This window comes from Ostrea edulis, chromosome 2 (genome assembly GCF_947568905.1).
Source record: "Ostrea edulis chromosome 2, xbOstEdul1.1, whole genome shotgun sequence".
NCBI lineage: Eukaryota > Metazoa > Mollusca > Bivalvia > Ostreida > Ostreidae > Ostrea > Ostrea edulis.
Window position 1 is genome coordinate 11865694 of NC_079165.1, and position 14775 is coordinate 11880468.

At 33.9% G+C, this 14775-nt stretch overlaps 1 protein-coding gene across 4 annotated transcripts in view; it reads left to right on the top strand.

The window, feature by feature from the left end:
- The first annotated feature begins 443 nt into the window (after positions 1-443).
- The window catches only part of LOC125681942 (N-acetyllactosaminide beta-1,6-N-acetylglucosaminyl-transferase-like), a 39545-nt gene continuing 25213 nt past the window's right edge, over positions 444-14775 (top strand). The window contains exons 1-2 of one of the 4 annotated variants that reach the window (XM_056156106.1): positions 515-693; positions 8984-9183. The gene's annotated coding sequence lies outside the window, so the exon portion shown is untranslated. Of the gene's footprint in view, positions 694-8983; positions 9184-9549; positions 9775-14775 lie in introns of those variants that run through there. The other 3 variants (XM_048922226.2, XM_056156104.1, XM_056156105.1) reach the window with 3 other exon arrangements.

The window sequence follows — 14775 nt, forward strand, 5'->3', positions numbered from 1 at the left end:
CGTAGAAATTTGATTGTGACGTAATGTTTGCGGGCCGGAATGTTTCCGGGCATATATCGTGTGATATATGCCCGCAAACTTTTAAAGAAAAAAGAAGAGATGAAATTGAAAGTATATAATAAGACATTTTATTGCACAAAATGTTTTTCTGATGGCCAGTCGTTAAACAACTGAAATCTAAGAACACTAAACCCTGCATTCAGTGGTGCTTACTCGCACAACCATTCAAAGCTAAATCTTTCAAGACATTTTTTGATAATGTTACTAAACACTGTTTCCATACAATCCTCACTGAAGCATGGACTGGTGCGGGCACTGTGGGAAATATGAAATGTATACACCGTTAGAGGACAGAGAGGGGAGATTTTGTGTATTCCTGACATTTACATAACCACCCTATAAGTTTCGTTGTATATGTAACTCACACCTGTACAGTGCATAATAAAAAATGAAATAGACTATAACATTCGGTGGGGAATCTGCGTATTAAGCTTTTTAAAAAAATGTCATCGTATCACGTTCATTATGGGACAAGCCATGATTTAAATCTACCTATTTGTTTCAAACGCAATATGTAAATCAAACATTGCATTATACGTGTATCTAACAAGGAAGGATATTGCTCGGTCGGGATTTATTTCCCCGTATGTGTTACGCGATGAACATTGGTGCTGTGTTAGAGACTTTGTCCAGGTAAGAAATGTTTTACTCGATTTTAACTGGTGTGACATTGTAGCTAGTGAAGTCTGCTCTCTACATGCTGTGGTAAGCAATGAAAGACTGTGGACCTAGTCTGTAAATTGACTATTAGAAGTAACCTTTAAGTTACATTTAATGGAATGGATTTGTATCAGTCAAATTCCCGTAACCGATAAAAACGACACACGTGCATCCCCTTACAGTGAAGTAATGGTGGTTTATGTTAGCATTGTTGCTCAAACTTTATAAACAATAACAGGTTGTTTTACTGACGCCCACATGCATGTACATGTGCGTGGAAGTTCTTTAAAAATTGCTTGCATTACTGGCATCAGTTACATTCCCTACAATAAGATATCATGGGATTTAATCTGCAGTCCATCTAAAATTCGAGAAGTAAAGAGTCTATTAAAACATAATTCTTTTTATCTTCTTTATCACGCATGCATAAAAGGTAATATCAACAGAAAATTATTCACGTGCACAAAGGGCATGCAATAAATCGTGTATAAAACTCAAGTAATGATAAAAAAAAACTTTATATTTCCCCTTTACAGCTAAGTGTGTAGACCTTTAACAGCGGAAGAGAGTACACACATATTGTAAAGCAGGAAGAATGTTCCGGATATGAATGATTTGTAATGCTAATGTGTCGATTACAACTCAGAGGTGGATCTATTTGAATTCATCATGAAATGTGAAGTAAAACAGCATTTGGGACCAATTTAAGGGAAGTGGACACGACTTGGGCTGAAAATTATCATTTTTAATGTTTAAAATGCTTAACTAAGGTATTTCTAATGGTCAGCAAAATTTGAATGTCAGTTGTCGATGTACATGGGAGATACAGAGCTCACAATTCTTTGTTATGTAAACAAGGCTCGTGCCCTGTTTTTGTTTAAATATAAGCCAGATATACCAGTAAAAGTTCGTTTAAAGCAGAGTTTTTAATTTACAAGTGAATTCTGAATATAATTGAAGTTTCTAGTGTTTAGCACATCTCATTTTGTTTTAAACATGTTATTTTCTATCAAGCAATCTATATGTAAACAAAAACAGAGCATGAGCCTTGTTTACATAATAAAGAACTGTGAGTGGTGTATCTCACTTGTAACTCAAAATCTGATATTCAAATTTTGGTTGACCATTAGAAATACGTTAGTTAAGCACTGTAAACAATAAAGATGGAAACATAAAATTTTCAGTTCAACCGTGTACATGCCCCTTTAGACATCATTAATTTGATGATGTTAGATCGCTTTTACTGCTTCTTTTGATTAATCTCTCGTTAAAGCATCTCATATATGGAGTGTGAATTTACCATCGAAAGTGTCAATTATTTCATATGGGAGGGGGATGTTGTTGTTTCCAGAAGAATACAAATGGTGTTTAGTTGCAAAGAAATTTTAGAGTACAAATTTCTTTGATATGACGCATGATACGAATATCTAATATTACATGCTTAAAAACTTGGATGTTTTAATTATGTAAATCAATAATATTTATTAGAATTATATATATTTTTTAATCTACAGCTAAAATGTTCAAGCAGTGTATCAATTAGATTGATTGTACATTGTTTAACGTCCCGCTCGAGAACTTTTAAAAGACCCCAACAGCATAAAAAAAAAAACCTGTACAACAATTTTGACGACCATAGCCTTAATTAGATATTTGTCTTTAAATATTAACCATAAAGTTATGACTTGGCCTAGGCACCTGGTTCCACCTCATGTTTGTCTAGGGGCCCGTGTTTGCCCTACATTTAATTTCGTTTAAACAATTCTCTATAGGAATTATTCGGCTGATCACTACGTTATCTTCATTTTCCTAGTTAATTCACATCTTCTTGTCACCACGGAAAACATATGTAGTATGTTTCATTATCCTAGCCATACTCCTTCTTCTTTCATTCTTCCCACAAGGGGCTATTGGATGGACAGACACACAGAAATACTCCTCCCTGAAATTTCTATAAATCGACATAAAATAAAACTGCACAAACACTTCATTGTCGCACAATACAATAGTATGAATAACGAGAAAAAATAAGCTTTTGTCAATCAGGGTTTTTATTTTTCAAAAAGAGCATAAGTTTTGGAAGTAAAATTTAATTATGTTTCCAAAAGTCGTCTCGCTTGTTATGCATCTATACAACAGTCTAGTGGTATACAATAATAGAACAGTCTAGTGGTATACAATGATAGAACAGTCTAGTGGTATACAATGATAGAACAGTTTAGTGGTATATAATAAATGAACAGTCTAGTGGTATACAATGATTGAATAGTCTAGTGGTATACAATGATAGAACAATCTAGTAGTATACAATGATAGAACAGTCTAGTGGTATACAATGATAGAACAGTCAGTCTAGTGGTATACAATGATAGAACAGTCTAGTGGTATACAATGATAGAACAGTCTAGTAGTATACAATGATAGAACAGTCTAGTGGTATACAATGATAGAACAGTCTAGTGGTATACAATGATAGAACAGTCTAGTGGTATACAATGATAGAACAGTCTAGTGGTATACAATGATACAACAGTCTAGTGGTATACAATGATAGAACAGTCTAGTGATATACAATGATAGAACAGTCTAGTGGTATACAGTGATAGAACAGTCTAGTGGTATACAATGATAGAACAGTCTAGTGGTATACAGTGATAGAACAGTCTAGTGGTATACAATGATACAACAGTCTAGTGGTATACAATGATACAACAGTCTAGTGGTATACAATGATTGAACAGTCTAGTGGTATACAATGATACAACAGTCTAGTGGTATACAGTGATAGAACAGTCTAGTGGTATACAATGATACAACAGTCTAGTGGTATACAATGATAGAACAGTCTAGTGGTATACAATGATAGAACAGTCTAGTGGTATACAATGATAGAACAGTCTAGTGGTATACAATGATAGAACAGTCTAGTGGTATACAATGATAGAACAGACTAGTGATATACAATGATAGAACAGTCTAGTGGTATACAATGATAGAACAGACTAGTGGTATACAATGATAGAACAGTCTAGTGGTATACAATGATAGAACAGACTAGTGATATACAATGATAGAACAGTCTAGTGGTATACAATGATAGAACAGTCTAGTGGTATACAATGATACAACAGACTAGTGGTATACAATGATAGAACAGACTAGTGGTATACAATGATAGAACAGTCTAGTGGTATACAATGATAGAACAGTCTAGTGGTATACAATGATACAACAGTCTAGTGGTATACAATGATACAACAGTCTAGTGGTATACAATGATAGAACAGTCTAGTGGTATACAATGATAGAACAGTCTAGTGGTATACAATGATACAACAGTCTAGTGGTATACAATGATAGAACAGTCTAGTGGTATACAATAATAGAACAGTCTAGTGATATACAATGATAGAACAGTCTAGTGATATACAATGATAGAACAGTCTAGTGATATACAATGATAGAACAGTCTAGTGGTATACAATGATACAACAGTCTAGTGGTATACAATGATAGAACAATCTAGTGGTATACAATGATAGAACAGTCTAGTGATATACAATGATAGAACAGTCTAGTGATATACAATGATAGAACAGTCTAGTGGTATACAATGATAGAACAATCTAGTGGTATACAATGATAGAACAATCTAGTGGTATACAATGATAGAACAGTCTAGTGATATACAATGATAGAACAGTCTAGTGGTATACAATGATAGAACAGTCTAGTGGTATACAATGATAGAACAGTCAGTCTAGTGGTATACAATGATAGAACAGTCTAGTGGTATACAATGATAGAACAGTCTAGTGATATACAATGATACAACAGTCTAGTGGTATACAATAATAGAACAGTCTAGTGGTATACAATGATTGAACAGTCTAGTGATATACAATGATAGAACAGTCTAGTGGTATACAATGATAGAACAATCTAGTGGTATACAATGATAGAACAATCTAGTGGTATACAATGATAGAACAGTCTAGTGATATACAATGATAGAACAGTCTAGTGGTATACAATGATACAACAGTCTAGTGGTATACAATAATAGAACAGTCTAGTGGTATACAATGATTGAACAGTCTAGTGGTATACAATGATACAACAGTCTAGTGGTATACAATAATTGGACAGTCTAGTGATATACAATGATACAACAGTCTAGTGGTATACAATGATAGAACAATCTAGTGGTATACAATGATAGAACAGTCTAGTGATATACAATGATAGAACAGTCTAGTGATATACAATGATAGAACAGTCTAGTGGTATACAATGATAGAACAATCTAGTGGTATACAATGATAGAACAATCTAGTGGTATACAATGATAGAACAGTCTAGTGATATACAATGATAGAACAGTCTAGTGGTATACAATGATACAACAGTCTAGTGGTATACAATGATAGAACAGTCTAGTGGTATACAATGATAGAACAGTCTAGTGGTATACAATGATAGAACAGTCTAGTGGTATACAATGATAGAACAGTCTAGTGATATACAATGATACAACAGTCTAGTGGTATACAATAATAGAACAGTCTAGTGGTATACAATGATTGAACAGTCTAGTGGTATACAATGATACAACAGTCTAGTGGTATACAATGATAGAACAGTCTAGTGGTATACAATGATAGAACAGTCTAGTGGTATACAATGATAGAACAGTCAGTCTAGTGGTATACAATGATAGAACAGTCTAGTGGTATACAATGATAGAACAGACTAGTGATATACAATGATAGAACAGTCTAGTGGTATACAGTGATAGAACAGTCTAGTGGTATACAGTGATAGAACAGTCTAGTGGTATACAATGATACAACAGTCTAGTGGTATACAATGATAGAACAGTCTAGTGGTATACAATGATACAACAGTCTAGTGATATACAATGATAGAACAGTCTAGTGGTATACAATGATAGAACAGTCTAGTGGTATACAATGATAGAACAGTCTAGTGGTATACAATGATAGAACAGTCTAGTGGTATACAATGATAGAACAGTCTAGTGGTATACAATGATAGAACAGTCTAGTGGTATACAATAATAGAACAGTCTAGTGGTATACAATGATAGAACAGTCTAGTGGTATACAATGATAGAACAATCTAGTAGTATACAATGATAGAACAGTCTAGTGGTATACAATGATAGAACAGTCTAGTGGTATACAATGATAGAACAGTCTAGTGGTATACAATGATAGAACAGTCTAGTGGTATATAATAAATGAACAGTCTAGTGGTATACAATGATTGAATAGTCTAGTGGTATACAATGATAGAACAGACTAGTGGTATACAATGATAGAACAGTCTAGTGGTATACAATGATTGAATAGTCTAGTGGTATACAATGATAGAACAGTCTAGTGGTATACAATGATTGAATAGACTAGTGGTATACAATGATAGAACAGTCTAGTGGTATACAATGATTGAATAGTCTAGTGGTATACAATGATAGAACAGTCTAGTGGTATACAATGATAGAACAGTCTAGTGGTATACAATGATAGAACAATCTAGTAGTATACAATGATAGAACAGTCTAGTGGTATACAATGATAGAACAGTCTAGTGATATACAATGATAGAACAGTCTAGTGGTATACAATGATAGAACAGTCTAGTGGTATACAATGATTGAATAGACTAGTGGTATACAATGATAGAACAGTCTAGTGGTATACAATGATTGAATAGTCTAGTGGTATACAATGATAGAACAGTCTAGTGGTATACAATGATAGAACAATCTAGTGGTATACAATGATAGAACAGTTTAGTGGTATATAATAAATGAACAGTCTAGTGGTATACAATGATTGAATAGTCTAGTGGTATACAATGATAGAACAGACTAGTGGTATACAATGATAGAACAGTCTAGTGGTATACAATGATTGAATAGTCTAGTGGTATACAATGATTGAATAGTCTAGTGGTATACAATGATTGAATAGTCTAGTGGTATACAATGATAGAACAGACTAGTGGTATACAATGATAGAACAGTCTAGTGGTATACAATGATAGAACAGACTAGTGGTATACAATGATAGAACAGTCTAGTGGTATACAATGATTGAACAGTCTAGTGGTATACAATGATACAACAGTCTAGTGGTATACAATGATACAACAGTCTAGTGGTATACAATGATAGAACAGTCTAGTGGTATACAATGATAGAACAGACTAGTGATATACAATGATAGAACAGTCTAGTGGTATACAATAATAGAACAGACTAGTGGTATACAATGATACAACAGTCTAGTGGTATACAATGATAGAACAGTCTAGTAGTATACAATGATAGAACAGTCTAGTGATATACAATGATAGAACAGTCTAGTAGTATACAATGATAGAACAGTCTAGTGGTATACAATGATAGAACAGTCTAGTGGTATACAATGATAGAACAGTCTAGTGGTATACAATGATAGAACAGTCTAGTGGTATACAATGATAGAACAGTCTAGTGGTATACAATGATAGAACAGACTAGTGGTATACAATGATAGAACAGTCTAGTGGTATACAATGATAGAACAGACTAGTGGTATACAATGATAGAACAGTCTAGTGGTATACAATGATAGAACAGTCTAGTGGTATACAATGATAGAACAGACTAGTGGTATACAATGATAGAACAGTCTAGTGGTATACAATGATAGAACAGACTAGTGATATACAATGATAGAACAGTCTAGTGGTATACAATGATAGAACAGTTTAGTGGTATATAATAAATGAACAGTCTAGTGGTATACAATGATTGAATAGTCTAGTGATATACAATGATAGAACAGTCTAGTGGTATACAATGATAGAACAGTCTAGTGGTATACAATGATAGAACAGTCTAGTGGTATACAATGATAGAACAGTCTAGTGGTATACAATGATAGAACAGTGTAGTGGTATACAATGATAGAACAGTCTAGTGGTATACAATGATAGAACAGTCTAGTGGTATACAATGATAGAACAGTCTAGTGGTATACAATAATAGAACAGTCTAGTGGTATACAATGATAGAACAGTCTAGTGGTATACAATGATAGAACAGTCTAGTGGTATACAATGATAGAACAGTCTAGTGGTATACAATGATAGAACAGACTAGTGATATACAATGATAGAACAGTCTAGTGGTATACAGTGATAGAACAGTCTAGTGGTATACAATAATAGAACAGTCTAGTGGTATACAATGATAGAACAGTCTAGTGGTATACAATGATAGAACAGTCTAGTGGTATACAATGATTGACAATTTGTTAATGCAATGGTGTAGCCACTTAAAAAGTACAATATTCACCGAGGCGAAAAGATGCATTGTTCCAAAACTTAAATATCTAAAATGGGACGGGGTTGTCCATCGTGTGTTCACTTCATCAGTTAATCCCTAATATACTACTATACAATTATACTACTACTACAACAAGAAGATCAGTTTTTAAAACTGATGGATGCTTCCCGAACTGAGCCTACAAGTGACACCTCTCTCTCTCTCTCTCTCTCTCTCTCTCTCTCTCTCTCTCACACACACACACACACACACAGATATATATATATATATATATATATATATATATGTATGTATATATATATATAAAGTATTACATGCTCCCCTTAAAAATTAGACCATGTCTGAACACTTATTATCAATATTGAAATAAGATTAAAGTTTATGTAAACTTTTTTAAAATCAACTAAGGAAGAAAAAATCAGTTAGGTATTGATATGGAACGGGGGATGTTATCGATCATTATATTTTTCAAATCTACGGATAAAGTCTTCCAAGAAACATGTCAAGTGGAAAAAATATATTAGACAAACAAATTTTCAAAAGCATTGAAATGGAATGATCAATGTTCACAAATATTTTTTTAAAACTTGAACCAAACCGGAGGAAAGAGTACCGATCCCGATCAAAATTATTGACAATACTAAAATAATTAAATCACTGCTTATCTGATACACTTGTCATCAAAATATTGGTTTGTTTTATAAATTCATTTAATTTGTGAACCATTACATAACAAGGGAACGTAGTTTGCTGATTTAAAATTTTTTATATATTATTACAACTTTTCATAATTTCATTCGGACTTGACTCAAATTTGAAAACTCAAAGTCATTCTGAAATTTGGTAATTTCATTTCAATTTTTAAAAAAATGTCTAATTTTTTTTTCTTTTTCTAATTGACAGTCCTGGGAGGATCCGGGTTAGAATAGATCCTCAGTACCCCTTTGCTTGTCGTAAGAGGCGACTAAATGTGGCGGTCCTTCGGATGAGACCACAGAAGCCGACACCCGTGTCACAGCAGTTGTGGCACGATAATGATCCCTCCCTGCTTAAAGGCCATAAGTGCTGAGCAAATTTTGCAGCCCTTCACCGGCAATGATGAGGTCTCCATAAACTATAGTATTGCGCCTTTCATGATTTGTTGTCTCTTTGGGTATCACTTAATTATTTATGCTTTAAACAAATCGTTGTGTTGTTTCCAAGGGTCCGTGCTTGCCTTCTCGAATTTGTATTCTTTATAAGAGTTATAAGATTAATCACTGTTCGTTATCTTCAGTTTTAGCTTATAATATGAGTATAATATGAAAAACATTATTTGAAATTTTTGCCATAAGCATATTCTATTCTGTCATGGACTTGGGTCTGAGCAACTGAAATATCTGAATAACAAACGTTCCGCTGTTGATGTCAATATTATTAAATATAGGGTGAGTGCAGCGTATTTAAACTCTTTAAATAAAAGACAGAGCGTGTTGTTATTCTAACTTGCGCAATTGTTTGCTCAAAGCGAATATCGATCTTCCTTAAAATGATTCTGCGGGCTCGCGTAGCTGTATTTCGCACCAGTGATCGATACAATGACCACGGTGCTACGGGATGTACAGGAATTGTACGTAGTATTGATCAATTATAAACTCTATAAAAGAAGAGGGAAATGTGGGATTGTTTACTTGAACTGTATCGAATGCAACCGGGTAAGTTCTTTCCACGTTTTCGGTTCTGTATCCAATGTTGATAAGACACTTATATATCCATCCGTTACCTATCGATTTTCTAAAACTCAGTTATTGAAAAATGTACATACAGCTAAAAGTGAAATGCCTGAAGAATTACTGCAGCATCAACGTCAAGTTTTTCAATGGAGACCATACACTGATACAGTTTAATCTACTTGCATTGAAATCGGTTAATTTGAAATATCGCTTATATCTAAATTAAAATAATTCTCGAACAACATTTCTTCTTTAATTGCATAAAAATGTCGGCTTGTTGGAAATAGTTGATATTGACATATCGCTTAATTTAAAGAAATTATTTATCCGCTGAGTTTACAATTAAGTCCTGCACTTCGTTCGTCGTTGTTGGTGGTTGAATAATCCGAAATCATGCAGCTTTAGTTTGTTATTTTATGTTCCTTGGAGAATTCTTCACTCATATCGAGACGTCACCACTTGTAACTGAAGTATCACAGATGTAGAATTATGCTTAGTGCGCAGAGCCGTAGACGTGAAGGTTTTTAAAACATACCAGCGCCTCTCGTGACACTGAATCTCCTCTTGCAAGGTCATATCCGAAAACTGGCGACCATCATTTATTGATGCCAAATGTTTGGCGATGGGTCAACCACTACGAATTTTAACCTGACACGAAAAGGGCTTGAATTCACGACACCCCAATCACGAAGTGAATACTCCGACCACTGAGCCACCGCGATCTATAACTATACAGGAAAATGTGTGTCGCGAGAACACTTTATACTAAAGACGTCCATTGTATATGTTTTTATGAAACCAGCTGAATTCTAGAGGGAAGGGGTCGCTGTTCGTTGATCTTGGCTTTCACACAGCCGTGGAAACACGTCCTTACTACATTTCTACACCACAAAGTGCTGTAGTTTTAAATGTTGATTTGCTTCTTTGATTTTACGTTCTTCGAAGAAAGTTTTCTCATTTAGAAACATCAGCTGAAGATGAGATGTATGAATCACGCTCAAGGCCGTATGGTTCCTTAATATGCCATCTTTACAAAGTTCCTTTTTTTATATGCTAGTGTTATTCTCCCAGAACATTTTTTTACCAAACTTTAATCTATTTTTCATGTAAAATTCGAAACCATCTAAGTAAAAAGTATCTAAGGCATCTGTTTTGGTTTCCTGAAAACATTCTGGTAGAATGTCATAATTTGCAACAAAATTTTTGAATTCTGGGTAGTTCAACTTTTGTTTAATTCCACAAAATTTAAAAACAAAATTTTCAACTTGTCCTTGGACGCTTCACGTGTAGTACTGTCATTAGCAAATAAATCGAGTCTGGAGTGCATGTCATACGTTTTCTTTTCGCTCCAGCTTCAGTGGCTTCGGGGTTTCCTTGACAATCGTGGAAGTATCCGCCTTTTCTGTGGTGTCATTTGATGTGCTTGGGTCGTATTATCGCCCCGTTAACATACACTATATGTCCTTCGCTATAGTTTTGTGTGATTGCCTTCTTTTCGCAGTTCTTTCATGACTGGGTATAATGCTTTCCGGGCTTGTTCGATTTCGTTTGGGAACTGCCGGTTTTTGTAATATGGTTTTTCTTTCAATTTGTATGCCGACTTTAAAACGTGATCTAAATCTCGTTGGTATATGAATTTGGCAATTAAGGATCTCGGTTTGTCTTTGTACCTTTTTCCCAATCAGTGCACATTAGCAATCTTGAATGCCAAGTTGTTCTGAAATGAAATTCCTTAACAGCTGCTCCGTATTTTCTCTGGACCTACATTTGAGATCTGCTCTGCTATATATTCATTCTATTTAGATAATTCATGTACCTTTTTTTCACTTTCATGTCTGTACCGATGAAGGTTATCCTCAATTTCTTGCACTTGTTTTTTTTGTTTTTTTTATTTCACAAAATTGTTTATTGTTTTCTGATACATTCTCCATGACTCCATCGAATACATGTACATTACTTATTCCTTTAAGATAATATACTGGGATTCACAAGCTTTACTCTCCTAAGAATACATTTTTCAGTTGCTCTAGGAAGAATTGTAAAATTATATTATAGTCCTCAGATTCCTACCATTCATGCAATGATTAAGCAGCGGAGTAGAAGGATTTTAACACCTAAAGGATGAGTCACAGTCATTAAAACGCTTCTCCTTCCAAAACCCAATCACTTATTTTCAAATTCTAGTCAAGAAATCATAAACTCTTTAACACTGGAACTCTTTAGATTTATATGGAAAGCAAAATGTGATAAAGTTAAGAGTAACGGTTACTCAACAATACATGTTGGGTGAGCTTAACATGACCAATATAAATCATTTCATAGTATCTTTAAAGTGCTCATGGATTCAAAAAGTAATAACATGCAACCAATCCTGGATAAACATTTTTGAAGCTTCTTTATGGAAAAGCAGTGGTGAATAAAATCTTAAGATTTTGGGGATGAATATATATATTGTCTACTAAAAAATACTTATAATCCATTTTGGACTGATGTTTTTGCTTCATGGTTGAAGGTAATGAGTTAACACTTAACATTGAATTCTCGGACGCAAATGAAATTTGTAAATGTTCCAATATGGTACAATTCAAAAGTAAAAGTTGGCAAGACACATGTGTTTGTGAAAAAGTGGTATGAAAAAGGTGTCAAGACAGTCAATGATTTTGTAGACTCTAATGGTGTTTTTCTAACAATGGGTAGATTTGGAAAAAAATTGATATTGGTTATGATTGTTTTATGCAATACAATAGTATTATAAATTCTATTTCAACAATGGCAAAACAATGAGTGTGTCAAAAGAGTTGAGAAAATCTATTAATGGTCCAGTCACACCTTTTCACTATGAATATATGTACGATTGCACAAGAAATGTACAAATCTTATATATATTAGAATATTACTTCGAAAGAGGAAATTCCGATTTCAATTGCTAGATGGAATCCCTGTCCATTTTTGAGGGGTTATAAAGATATCATTACCAAAGAGGTTTTTGAAAAATATGTTTTAAATTAACGTCAGATTCAGCATCACAATTGTTACAATATAGAATTCTACATAGAAAGGTTACTTTAAAAAACCAAAGTTTTGGATAATATCTGCTCATTTAGTGGGCACAGCTCCGAAAACATTGAACATATCTTTGTGTTTTGTGACAAGGTAGGAACTTTGTGGAACCAAATAAGTTTACATATTTATGAGAAAACCACAAACAGAATTGGTTTCATTGTCTTTAATATTATCTTTGGCGATTGTTCATCACAAAATTCAAACAAAGTAATAAATTTCATAATTTTATATACCAAACAATATATATATTTATGCTGCAAACAAAACATATTACCATCTTTGGAGGATGTATAACAATATATTAGCATGAAATTGACCATTGTATTTTTTTTAAAACCTGTAATATAAACAACTTCAGTACAATCTGGGTTGTATGGAAAACTACTTTTGATTAATGTCTTTCCACTCTTTACATGGTTACTTTCAACCTTGATATCACATGATAATTATAATAATGATTATACTGTGTGTGTGAATGTAATGTCATTAATAAAAGAAAGATTTGTTTCGAATTCATTTGTTGTTTTATTCATCTGATGTAGTTCCCCCTCTAGACTTTTAACTTTGGCTGACAAGTTCATACCCTTTTCACACATTTCATCCATTTTTTATTTTTTATTTTTTTATTTTTTTTATTTTTTTTTTTTTGTTAGTTTATTTTTCAATCTTGGTTATCTTTTGTTCAATTTGATCGAATCTGACTCTCATACTGTCACTCATTGATTGACTAGGTTCAATTTCAATAGGTGACTAACGTTATCACTGCATATGGCAGGCAATTACGTTTCCTGCTGATTCCAGATGTCGTACCTATTGCTGGCACTCGGCTGTTTATCACAACCGCTTGTACAAAACTGTTGACGATTTACAATTCTAGCTCATCTGAGTCAAAGGCTCAAGTAAGCGTTTCAGATCGAATCCGTGCATGATGTTGTAAACTTTTCACCATCCTCTTCAGAACATCTAAACCAGCTTCACGTTAACTTGGAACAAAACATCTTTAGGTAAAGGGGATTAAGATTTTTTTCAAATGATGAGCCAAGAAAAATCAAATCAGCTTGTTCTTGAGAACAGTAAAAACCGAGGCCCCGTGTCACAGCAGGTGTGGCACGATAAAGATCCCTCCCTGCTCAAAGGCCGTAAGCACCGAGCATAGGTCTAAATTTTGCAGCTCTTCACCGGCAATGGTGACGTCTCCATGTCTCCATTGAGTGAACTATTATCAAAAGAGACGTTAAACAATAATCAATAAATTTTGAGAACCAGCTAAGGTTTACAATGGACCCATTTCATTCAGATTATAAGTTTTACAAAAGGCCCCTATATTGTGCAAGGAGTAGTAAGCAATTTTTCATTGTCGCAACAAATTTGTTCACCCATAGCTCGTTCGACTTGAAAAAGGATACACATATGGTATCGCAGCTGGGGTGAGCGATTTGGCCCATGGACCGCTTGTTCAAGATATTTTTTTCTCAATATATATAATTTTTTTCATTTAAAATGCTTGTTAATGCCGTGCTACAATATTTTAAACGAAAAACGTCGCCTGCTTTCTCTAATCGACTCCATGTGAGTGAAATATTCTCTAGAGGGACGTTAACAGTATTCAATCTAATCGGCATGTGTTAATTGCGAGGTATCTTAAATCTACACTGTATAGGATCGAGAAATCCATCGAAAACAGACCCGTGATAAATTTAGAAATTCCATTGGTGATTTCTTTCTTCTTTTTTTTTTTTTTTATCTCCCCGTGACATCGATCAACACACACGTTCTCTTGGGAAGTTAGATTATATCAATATTTCTGTCCTAGGCATGAAACTAAAGTGAATGCTAGTGGTGTCATAATCCAAGGTCAGATATATTAAAGACGTAAAGATTACACACGGGATTCCCAGACTAAACATTAGCCATGTAAAC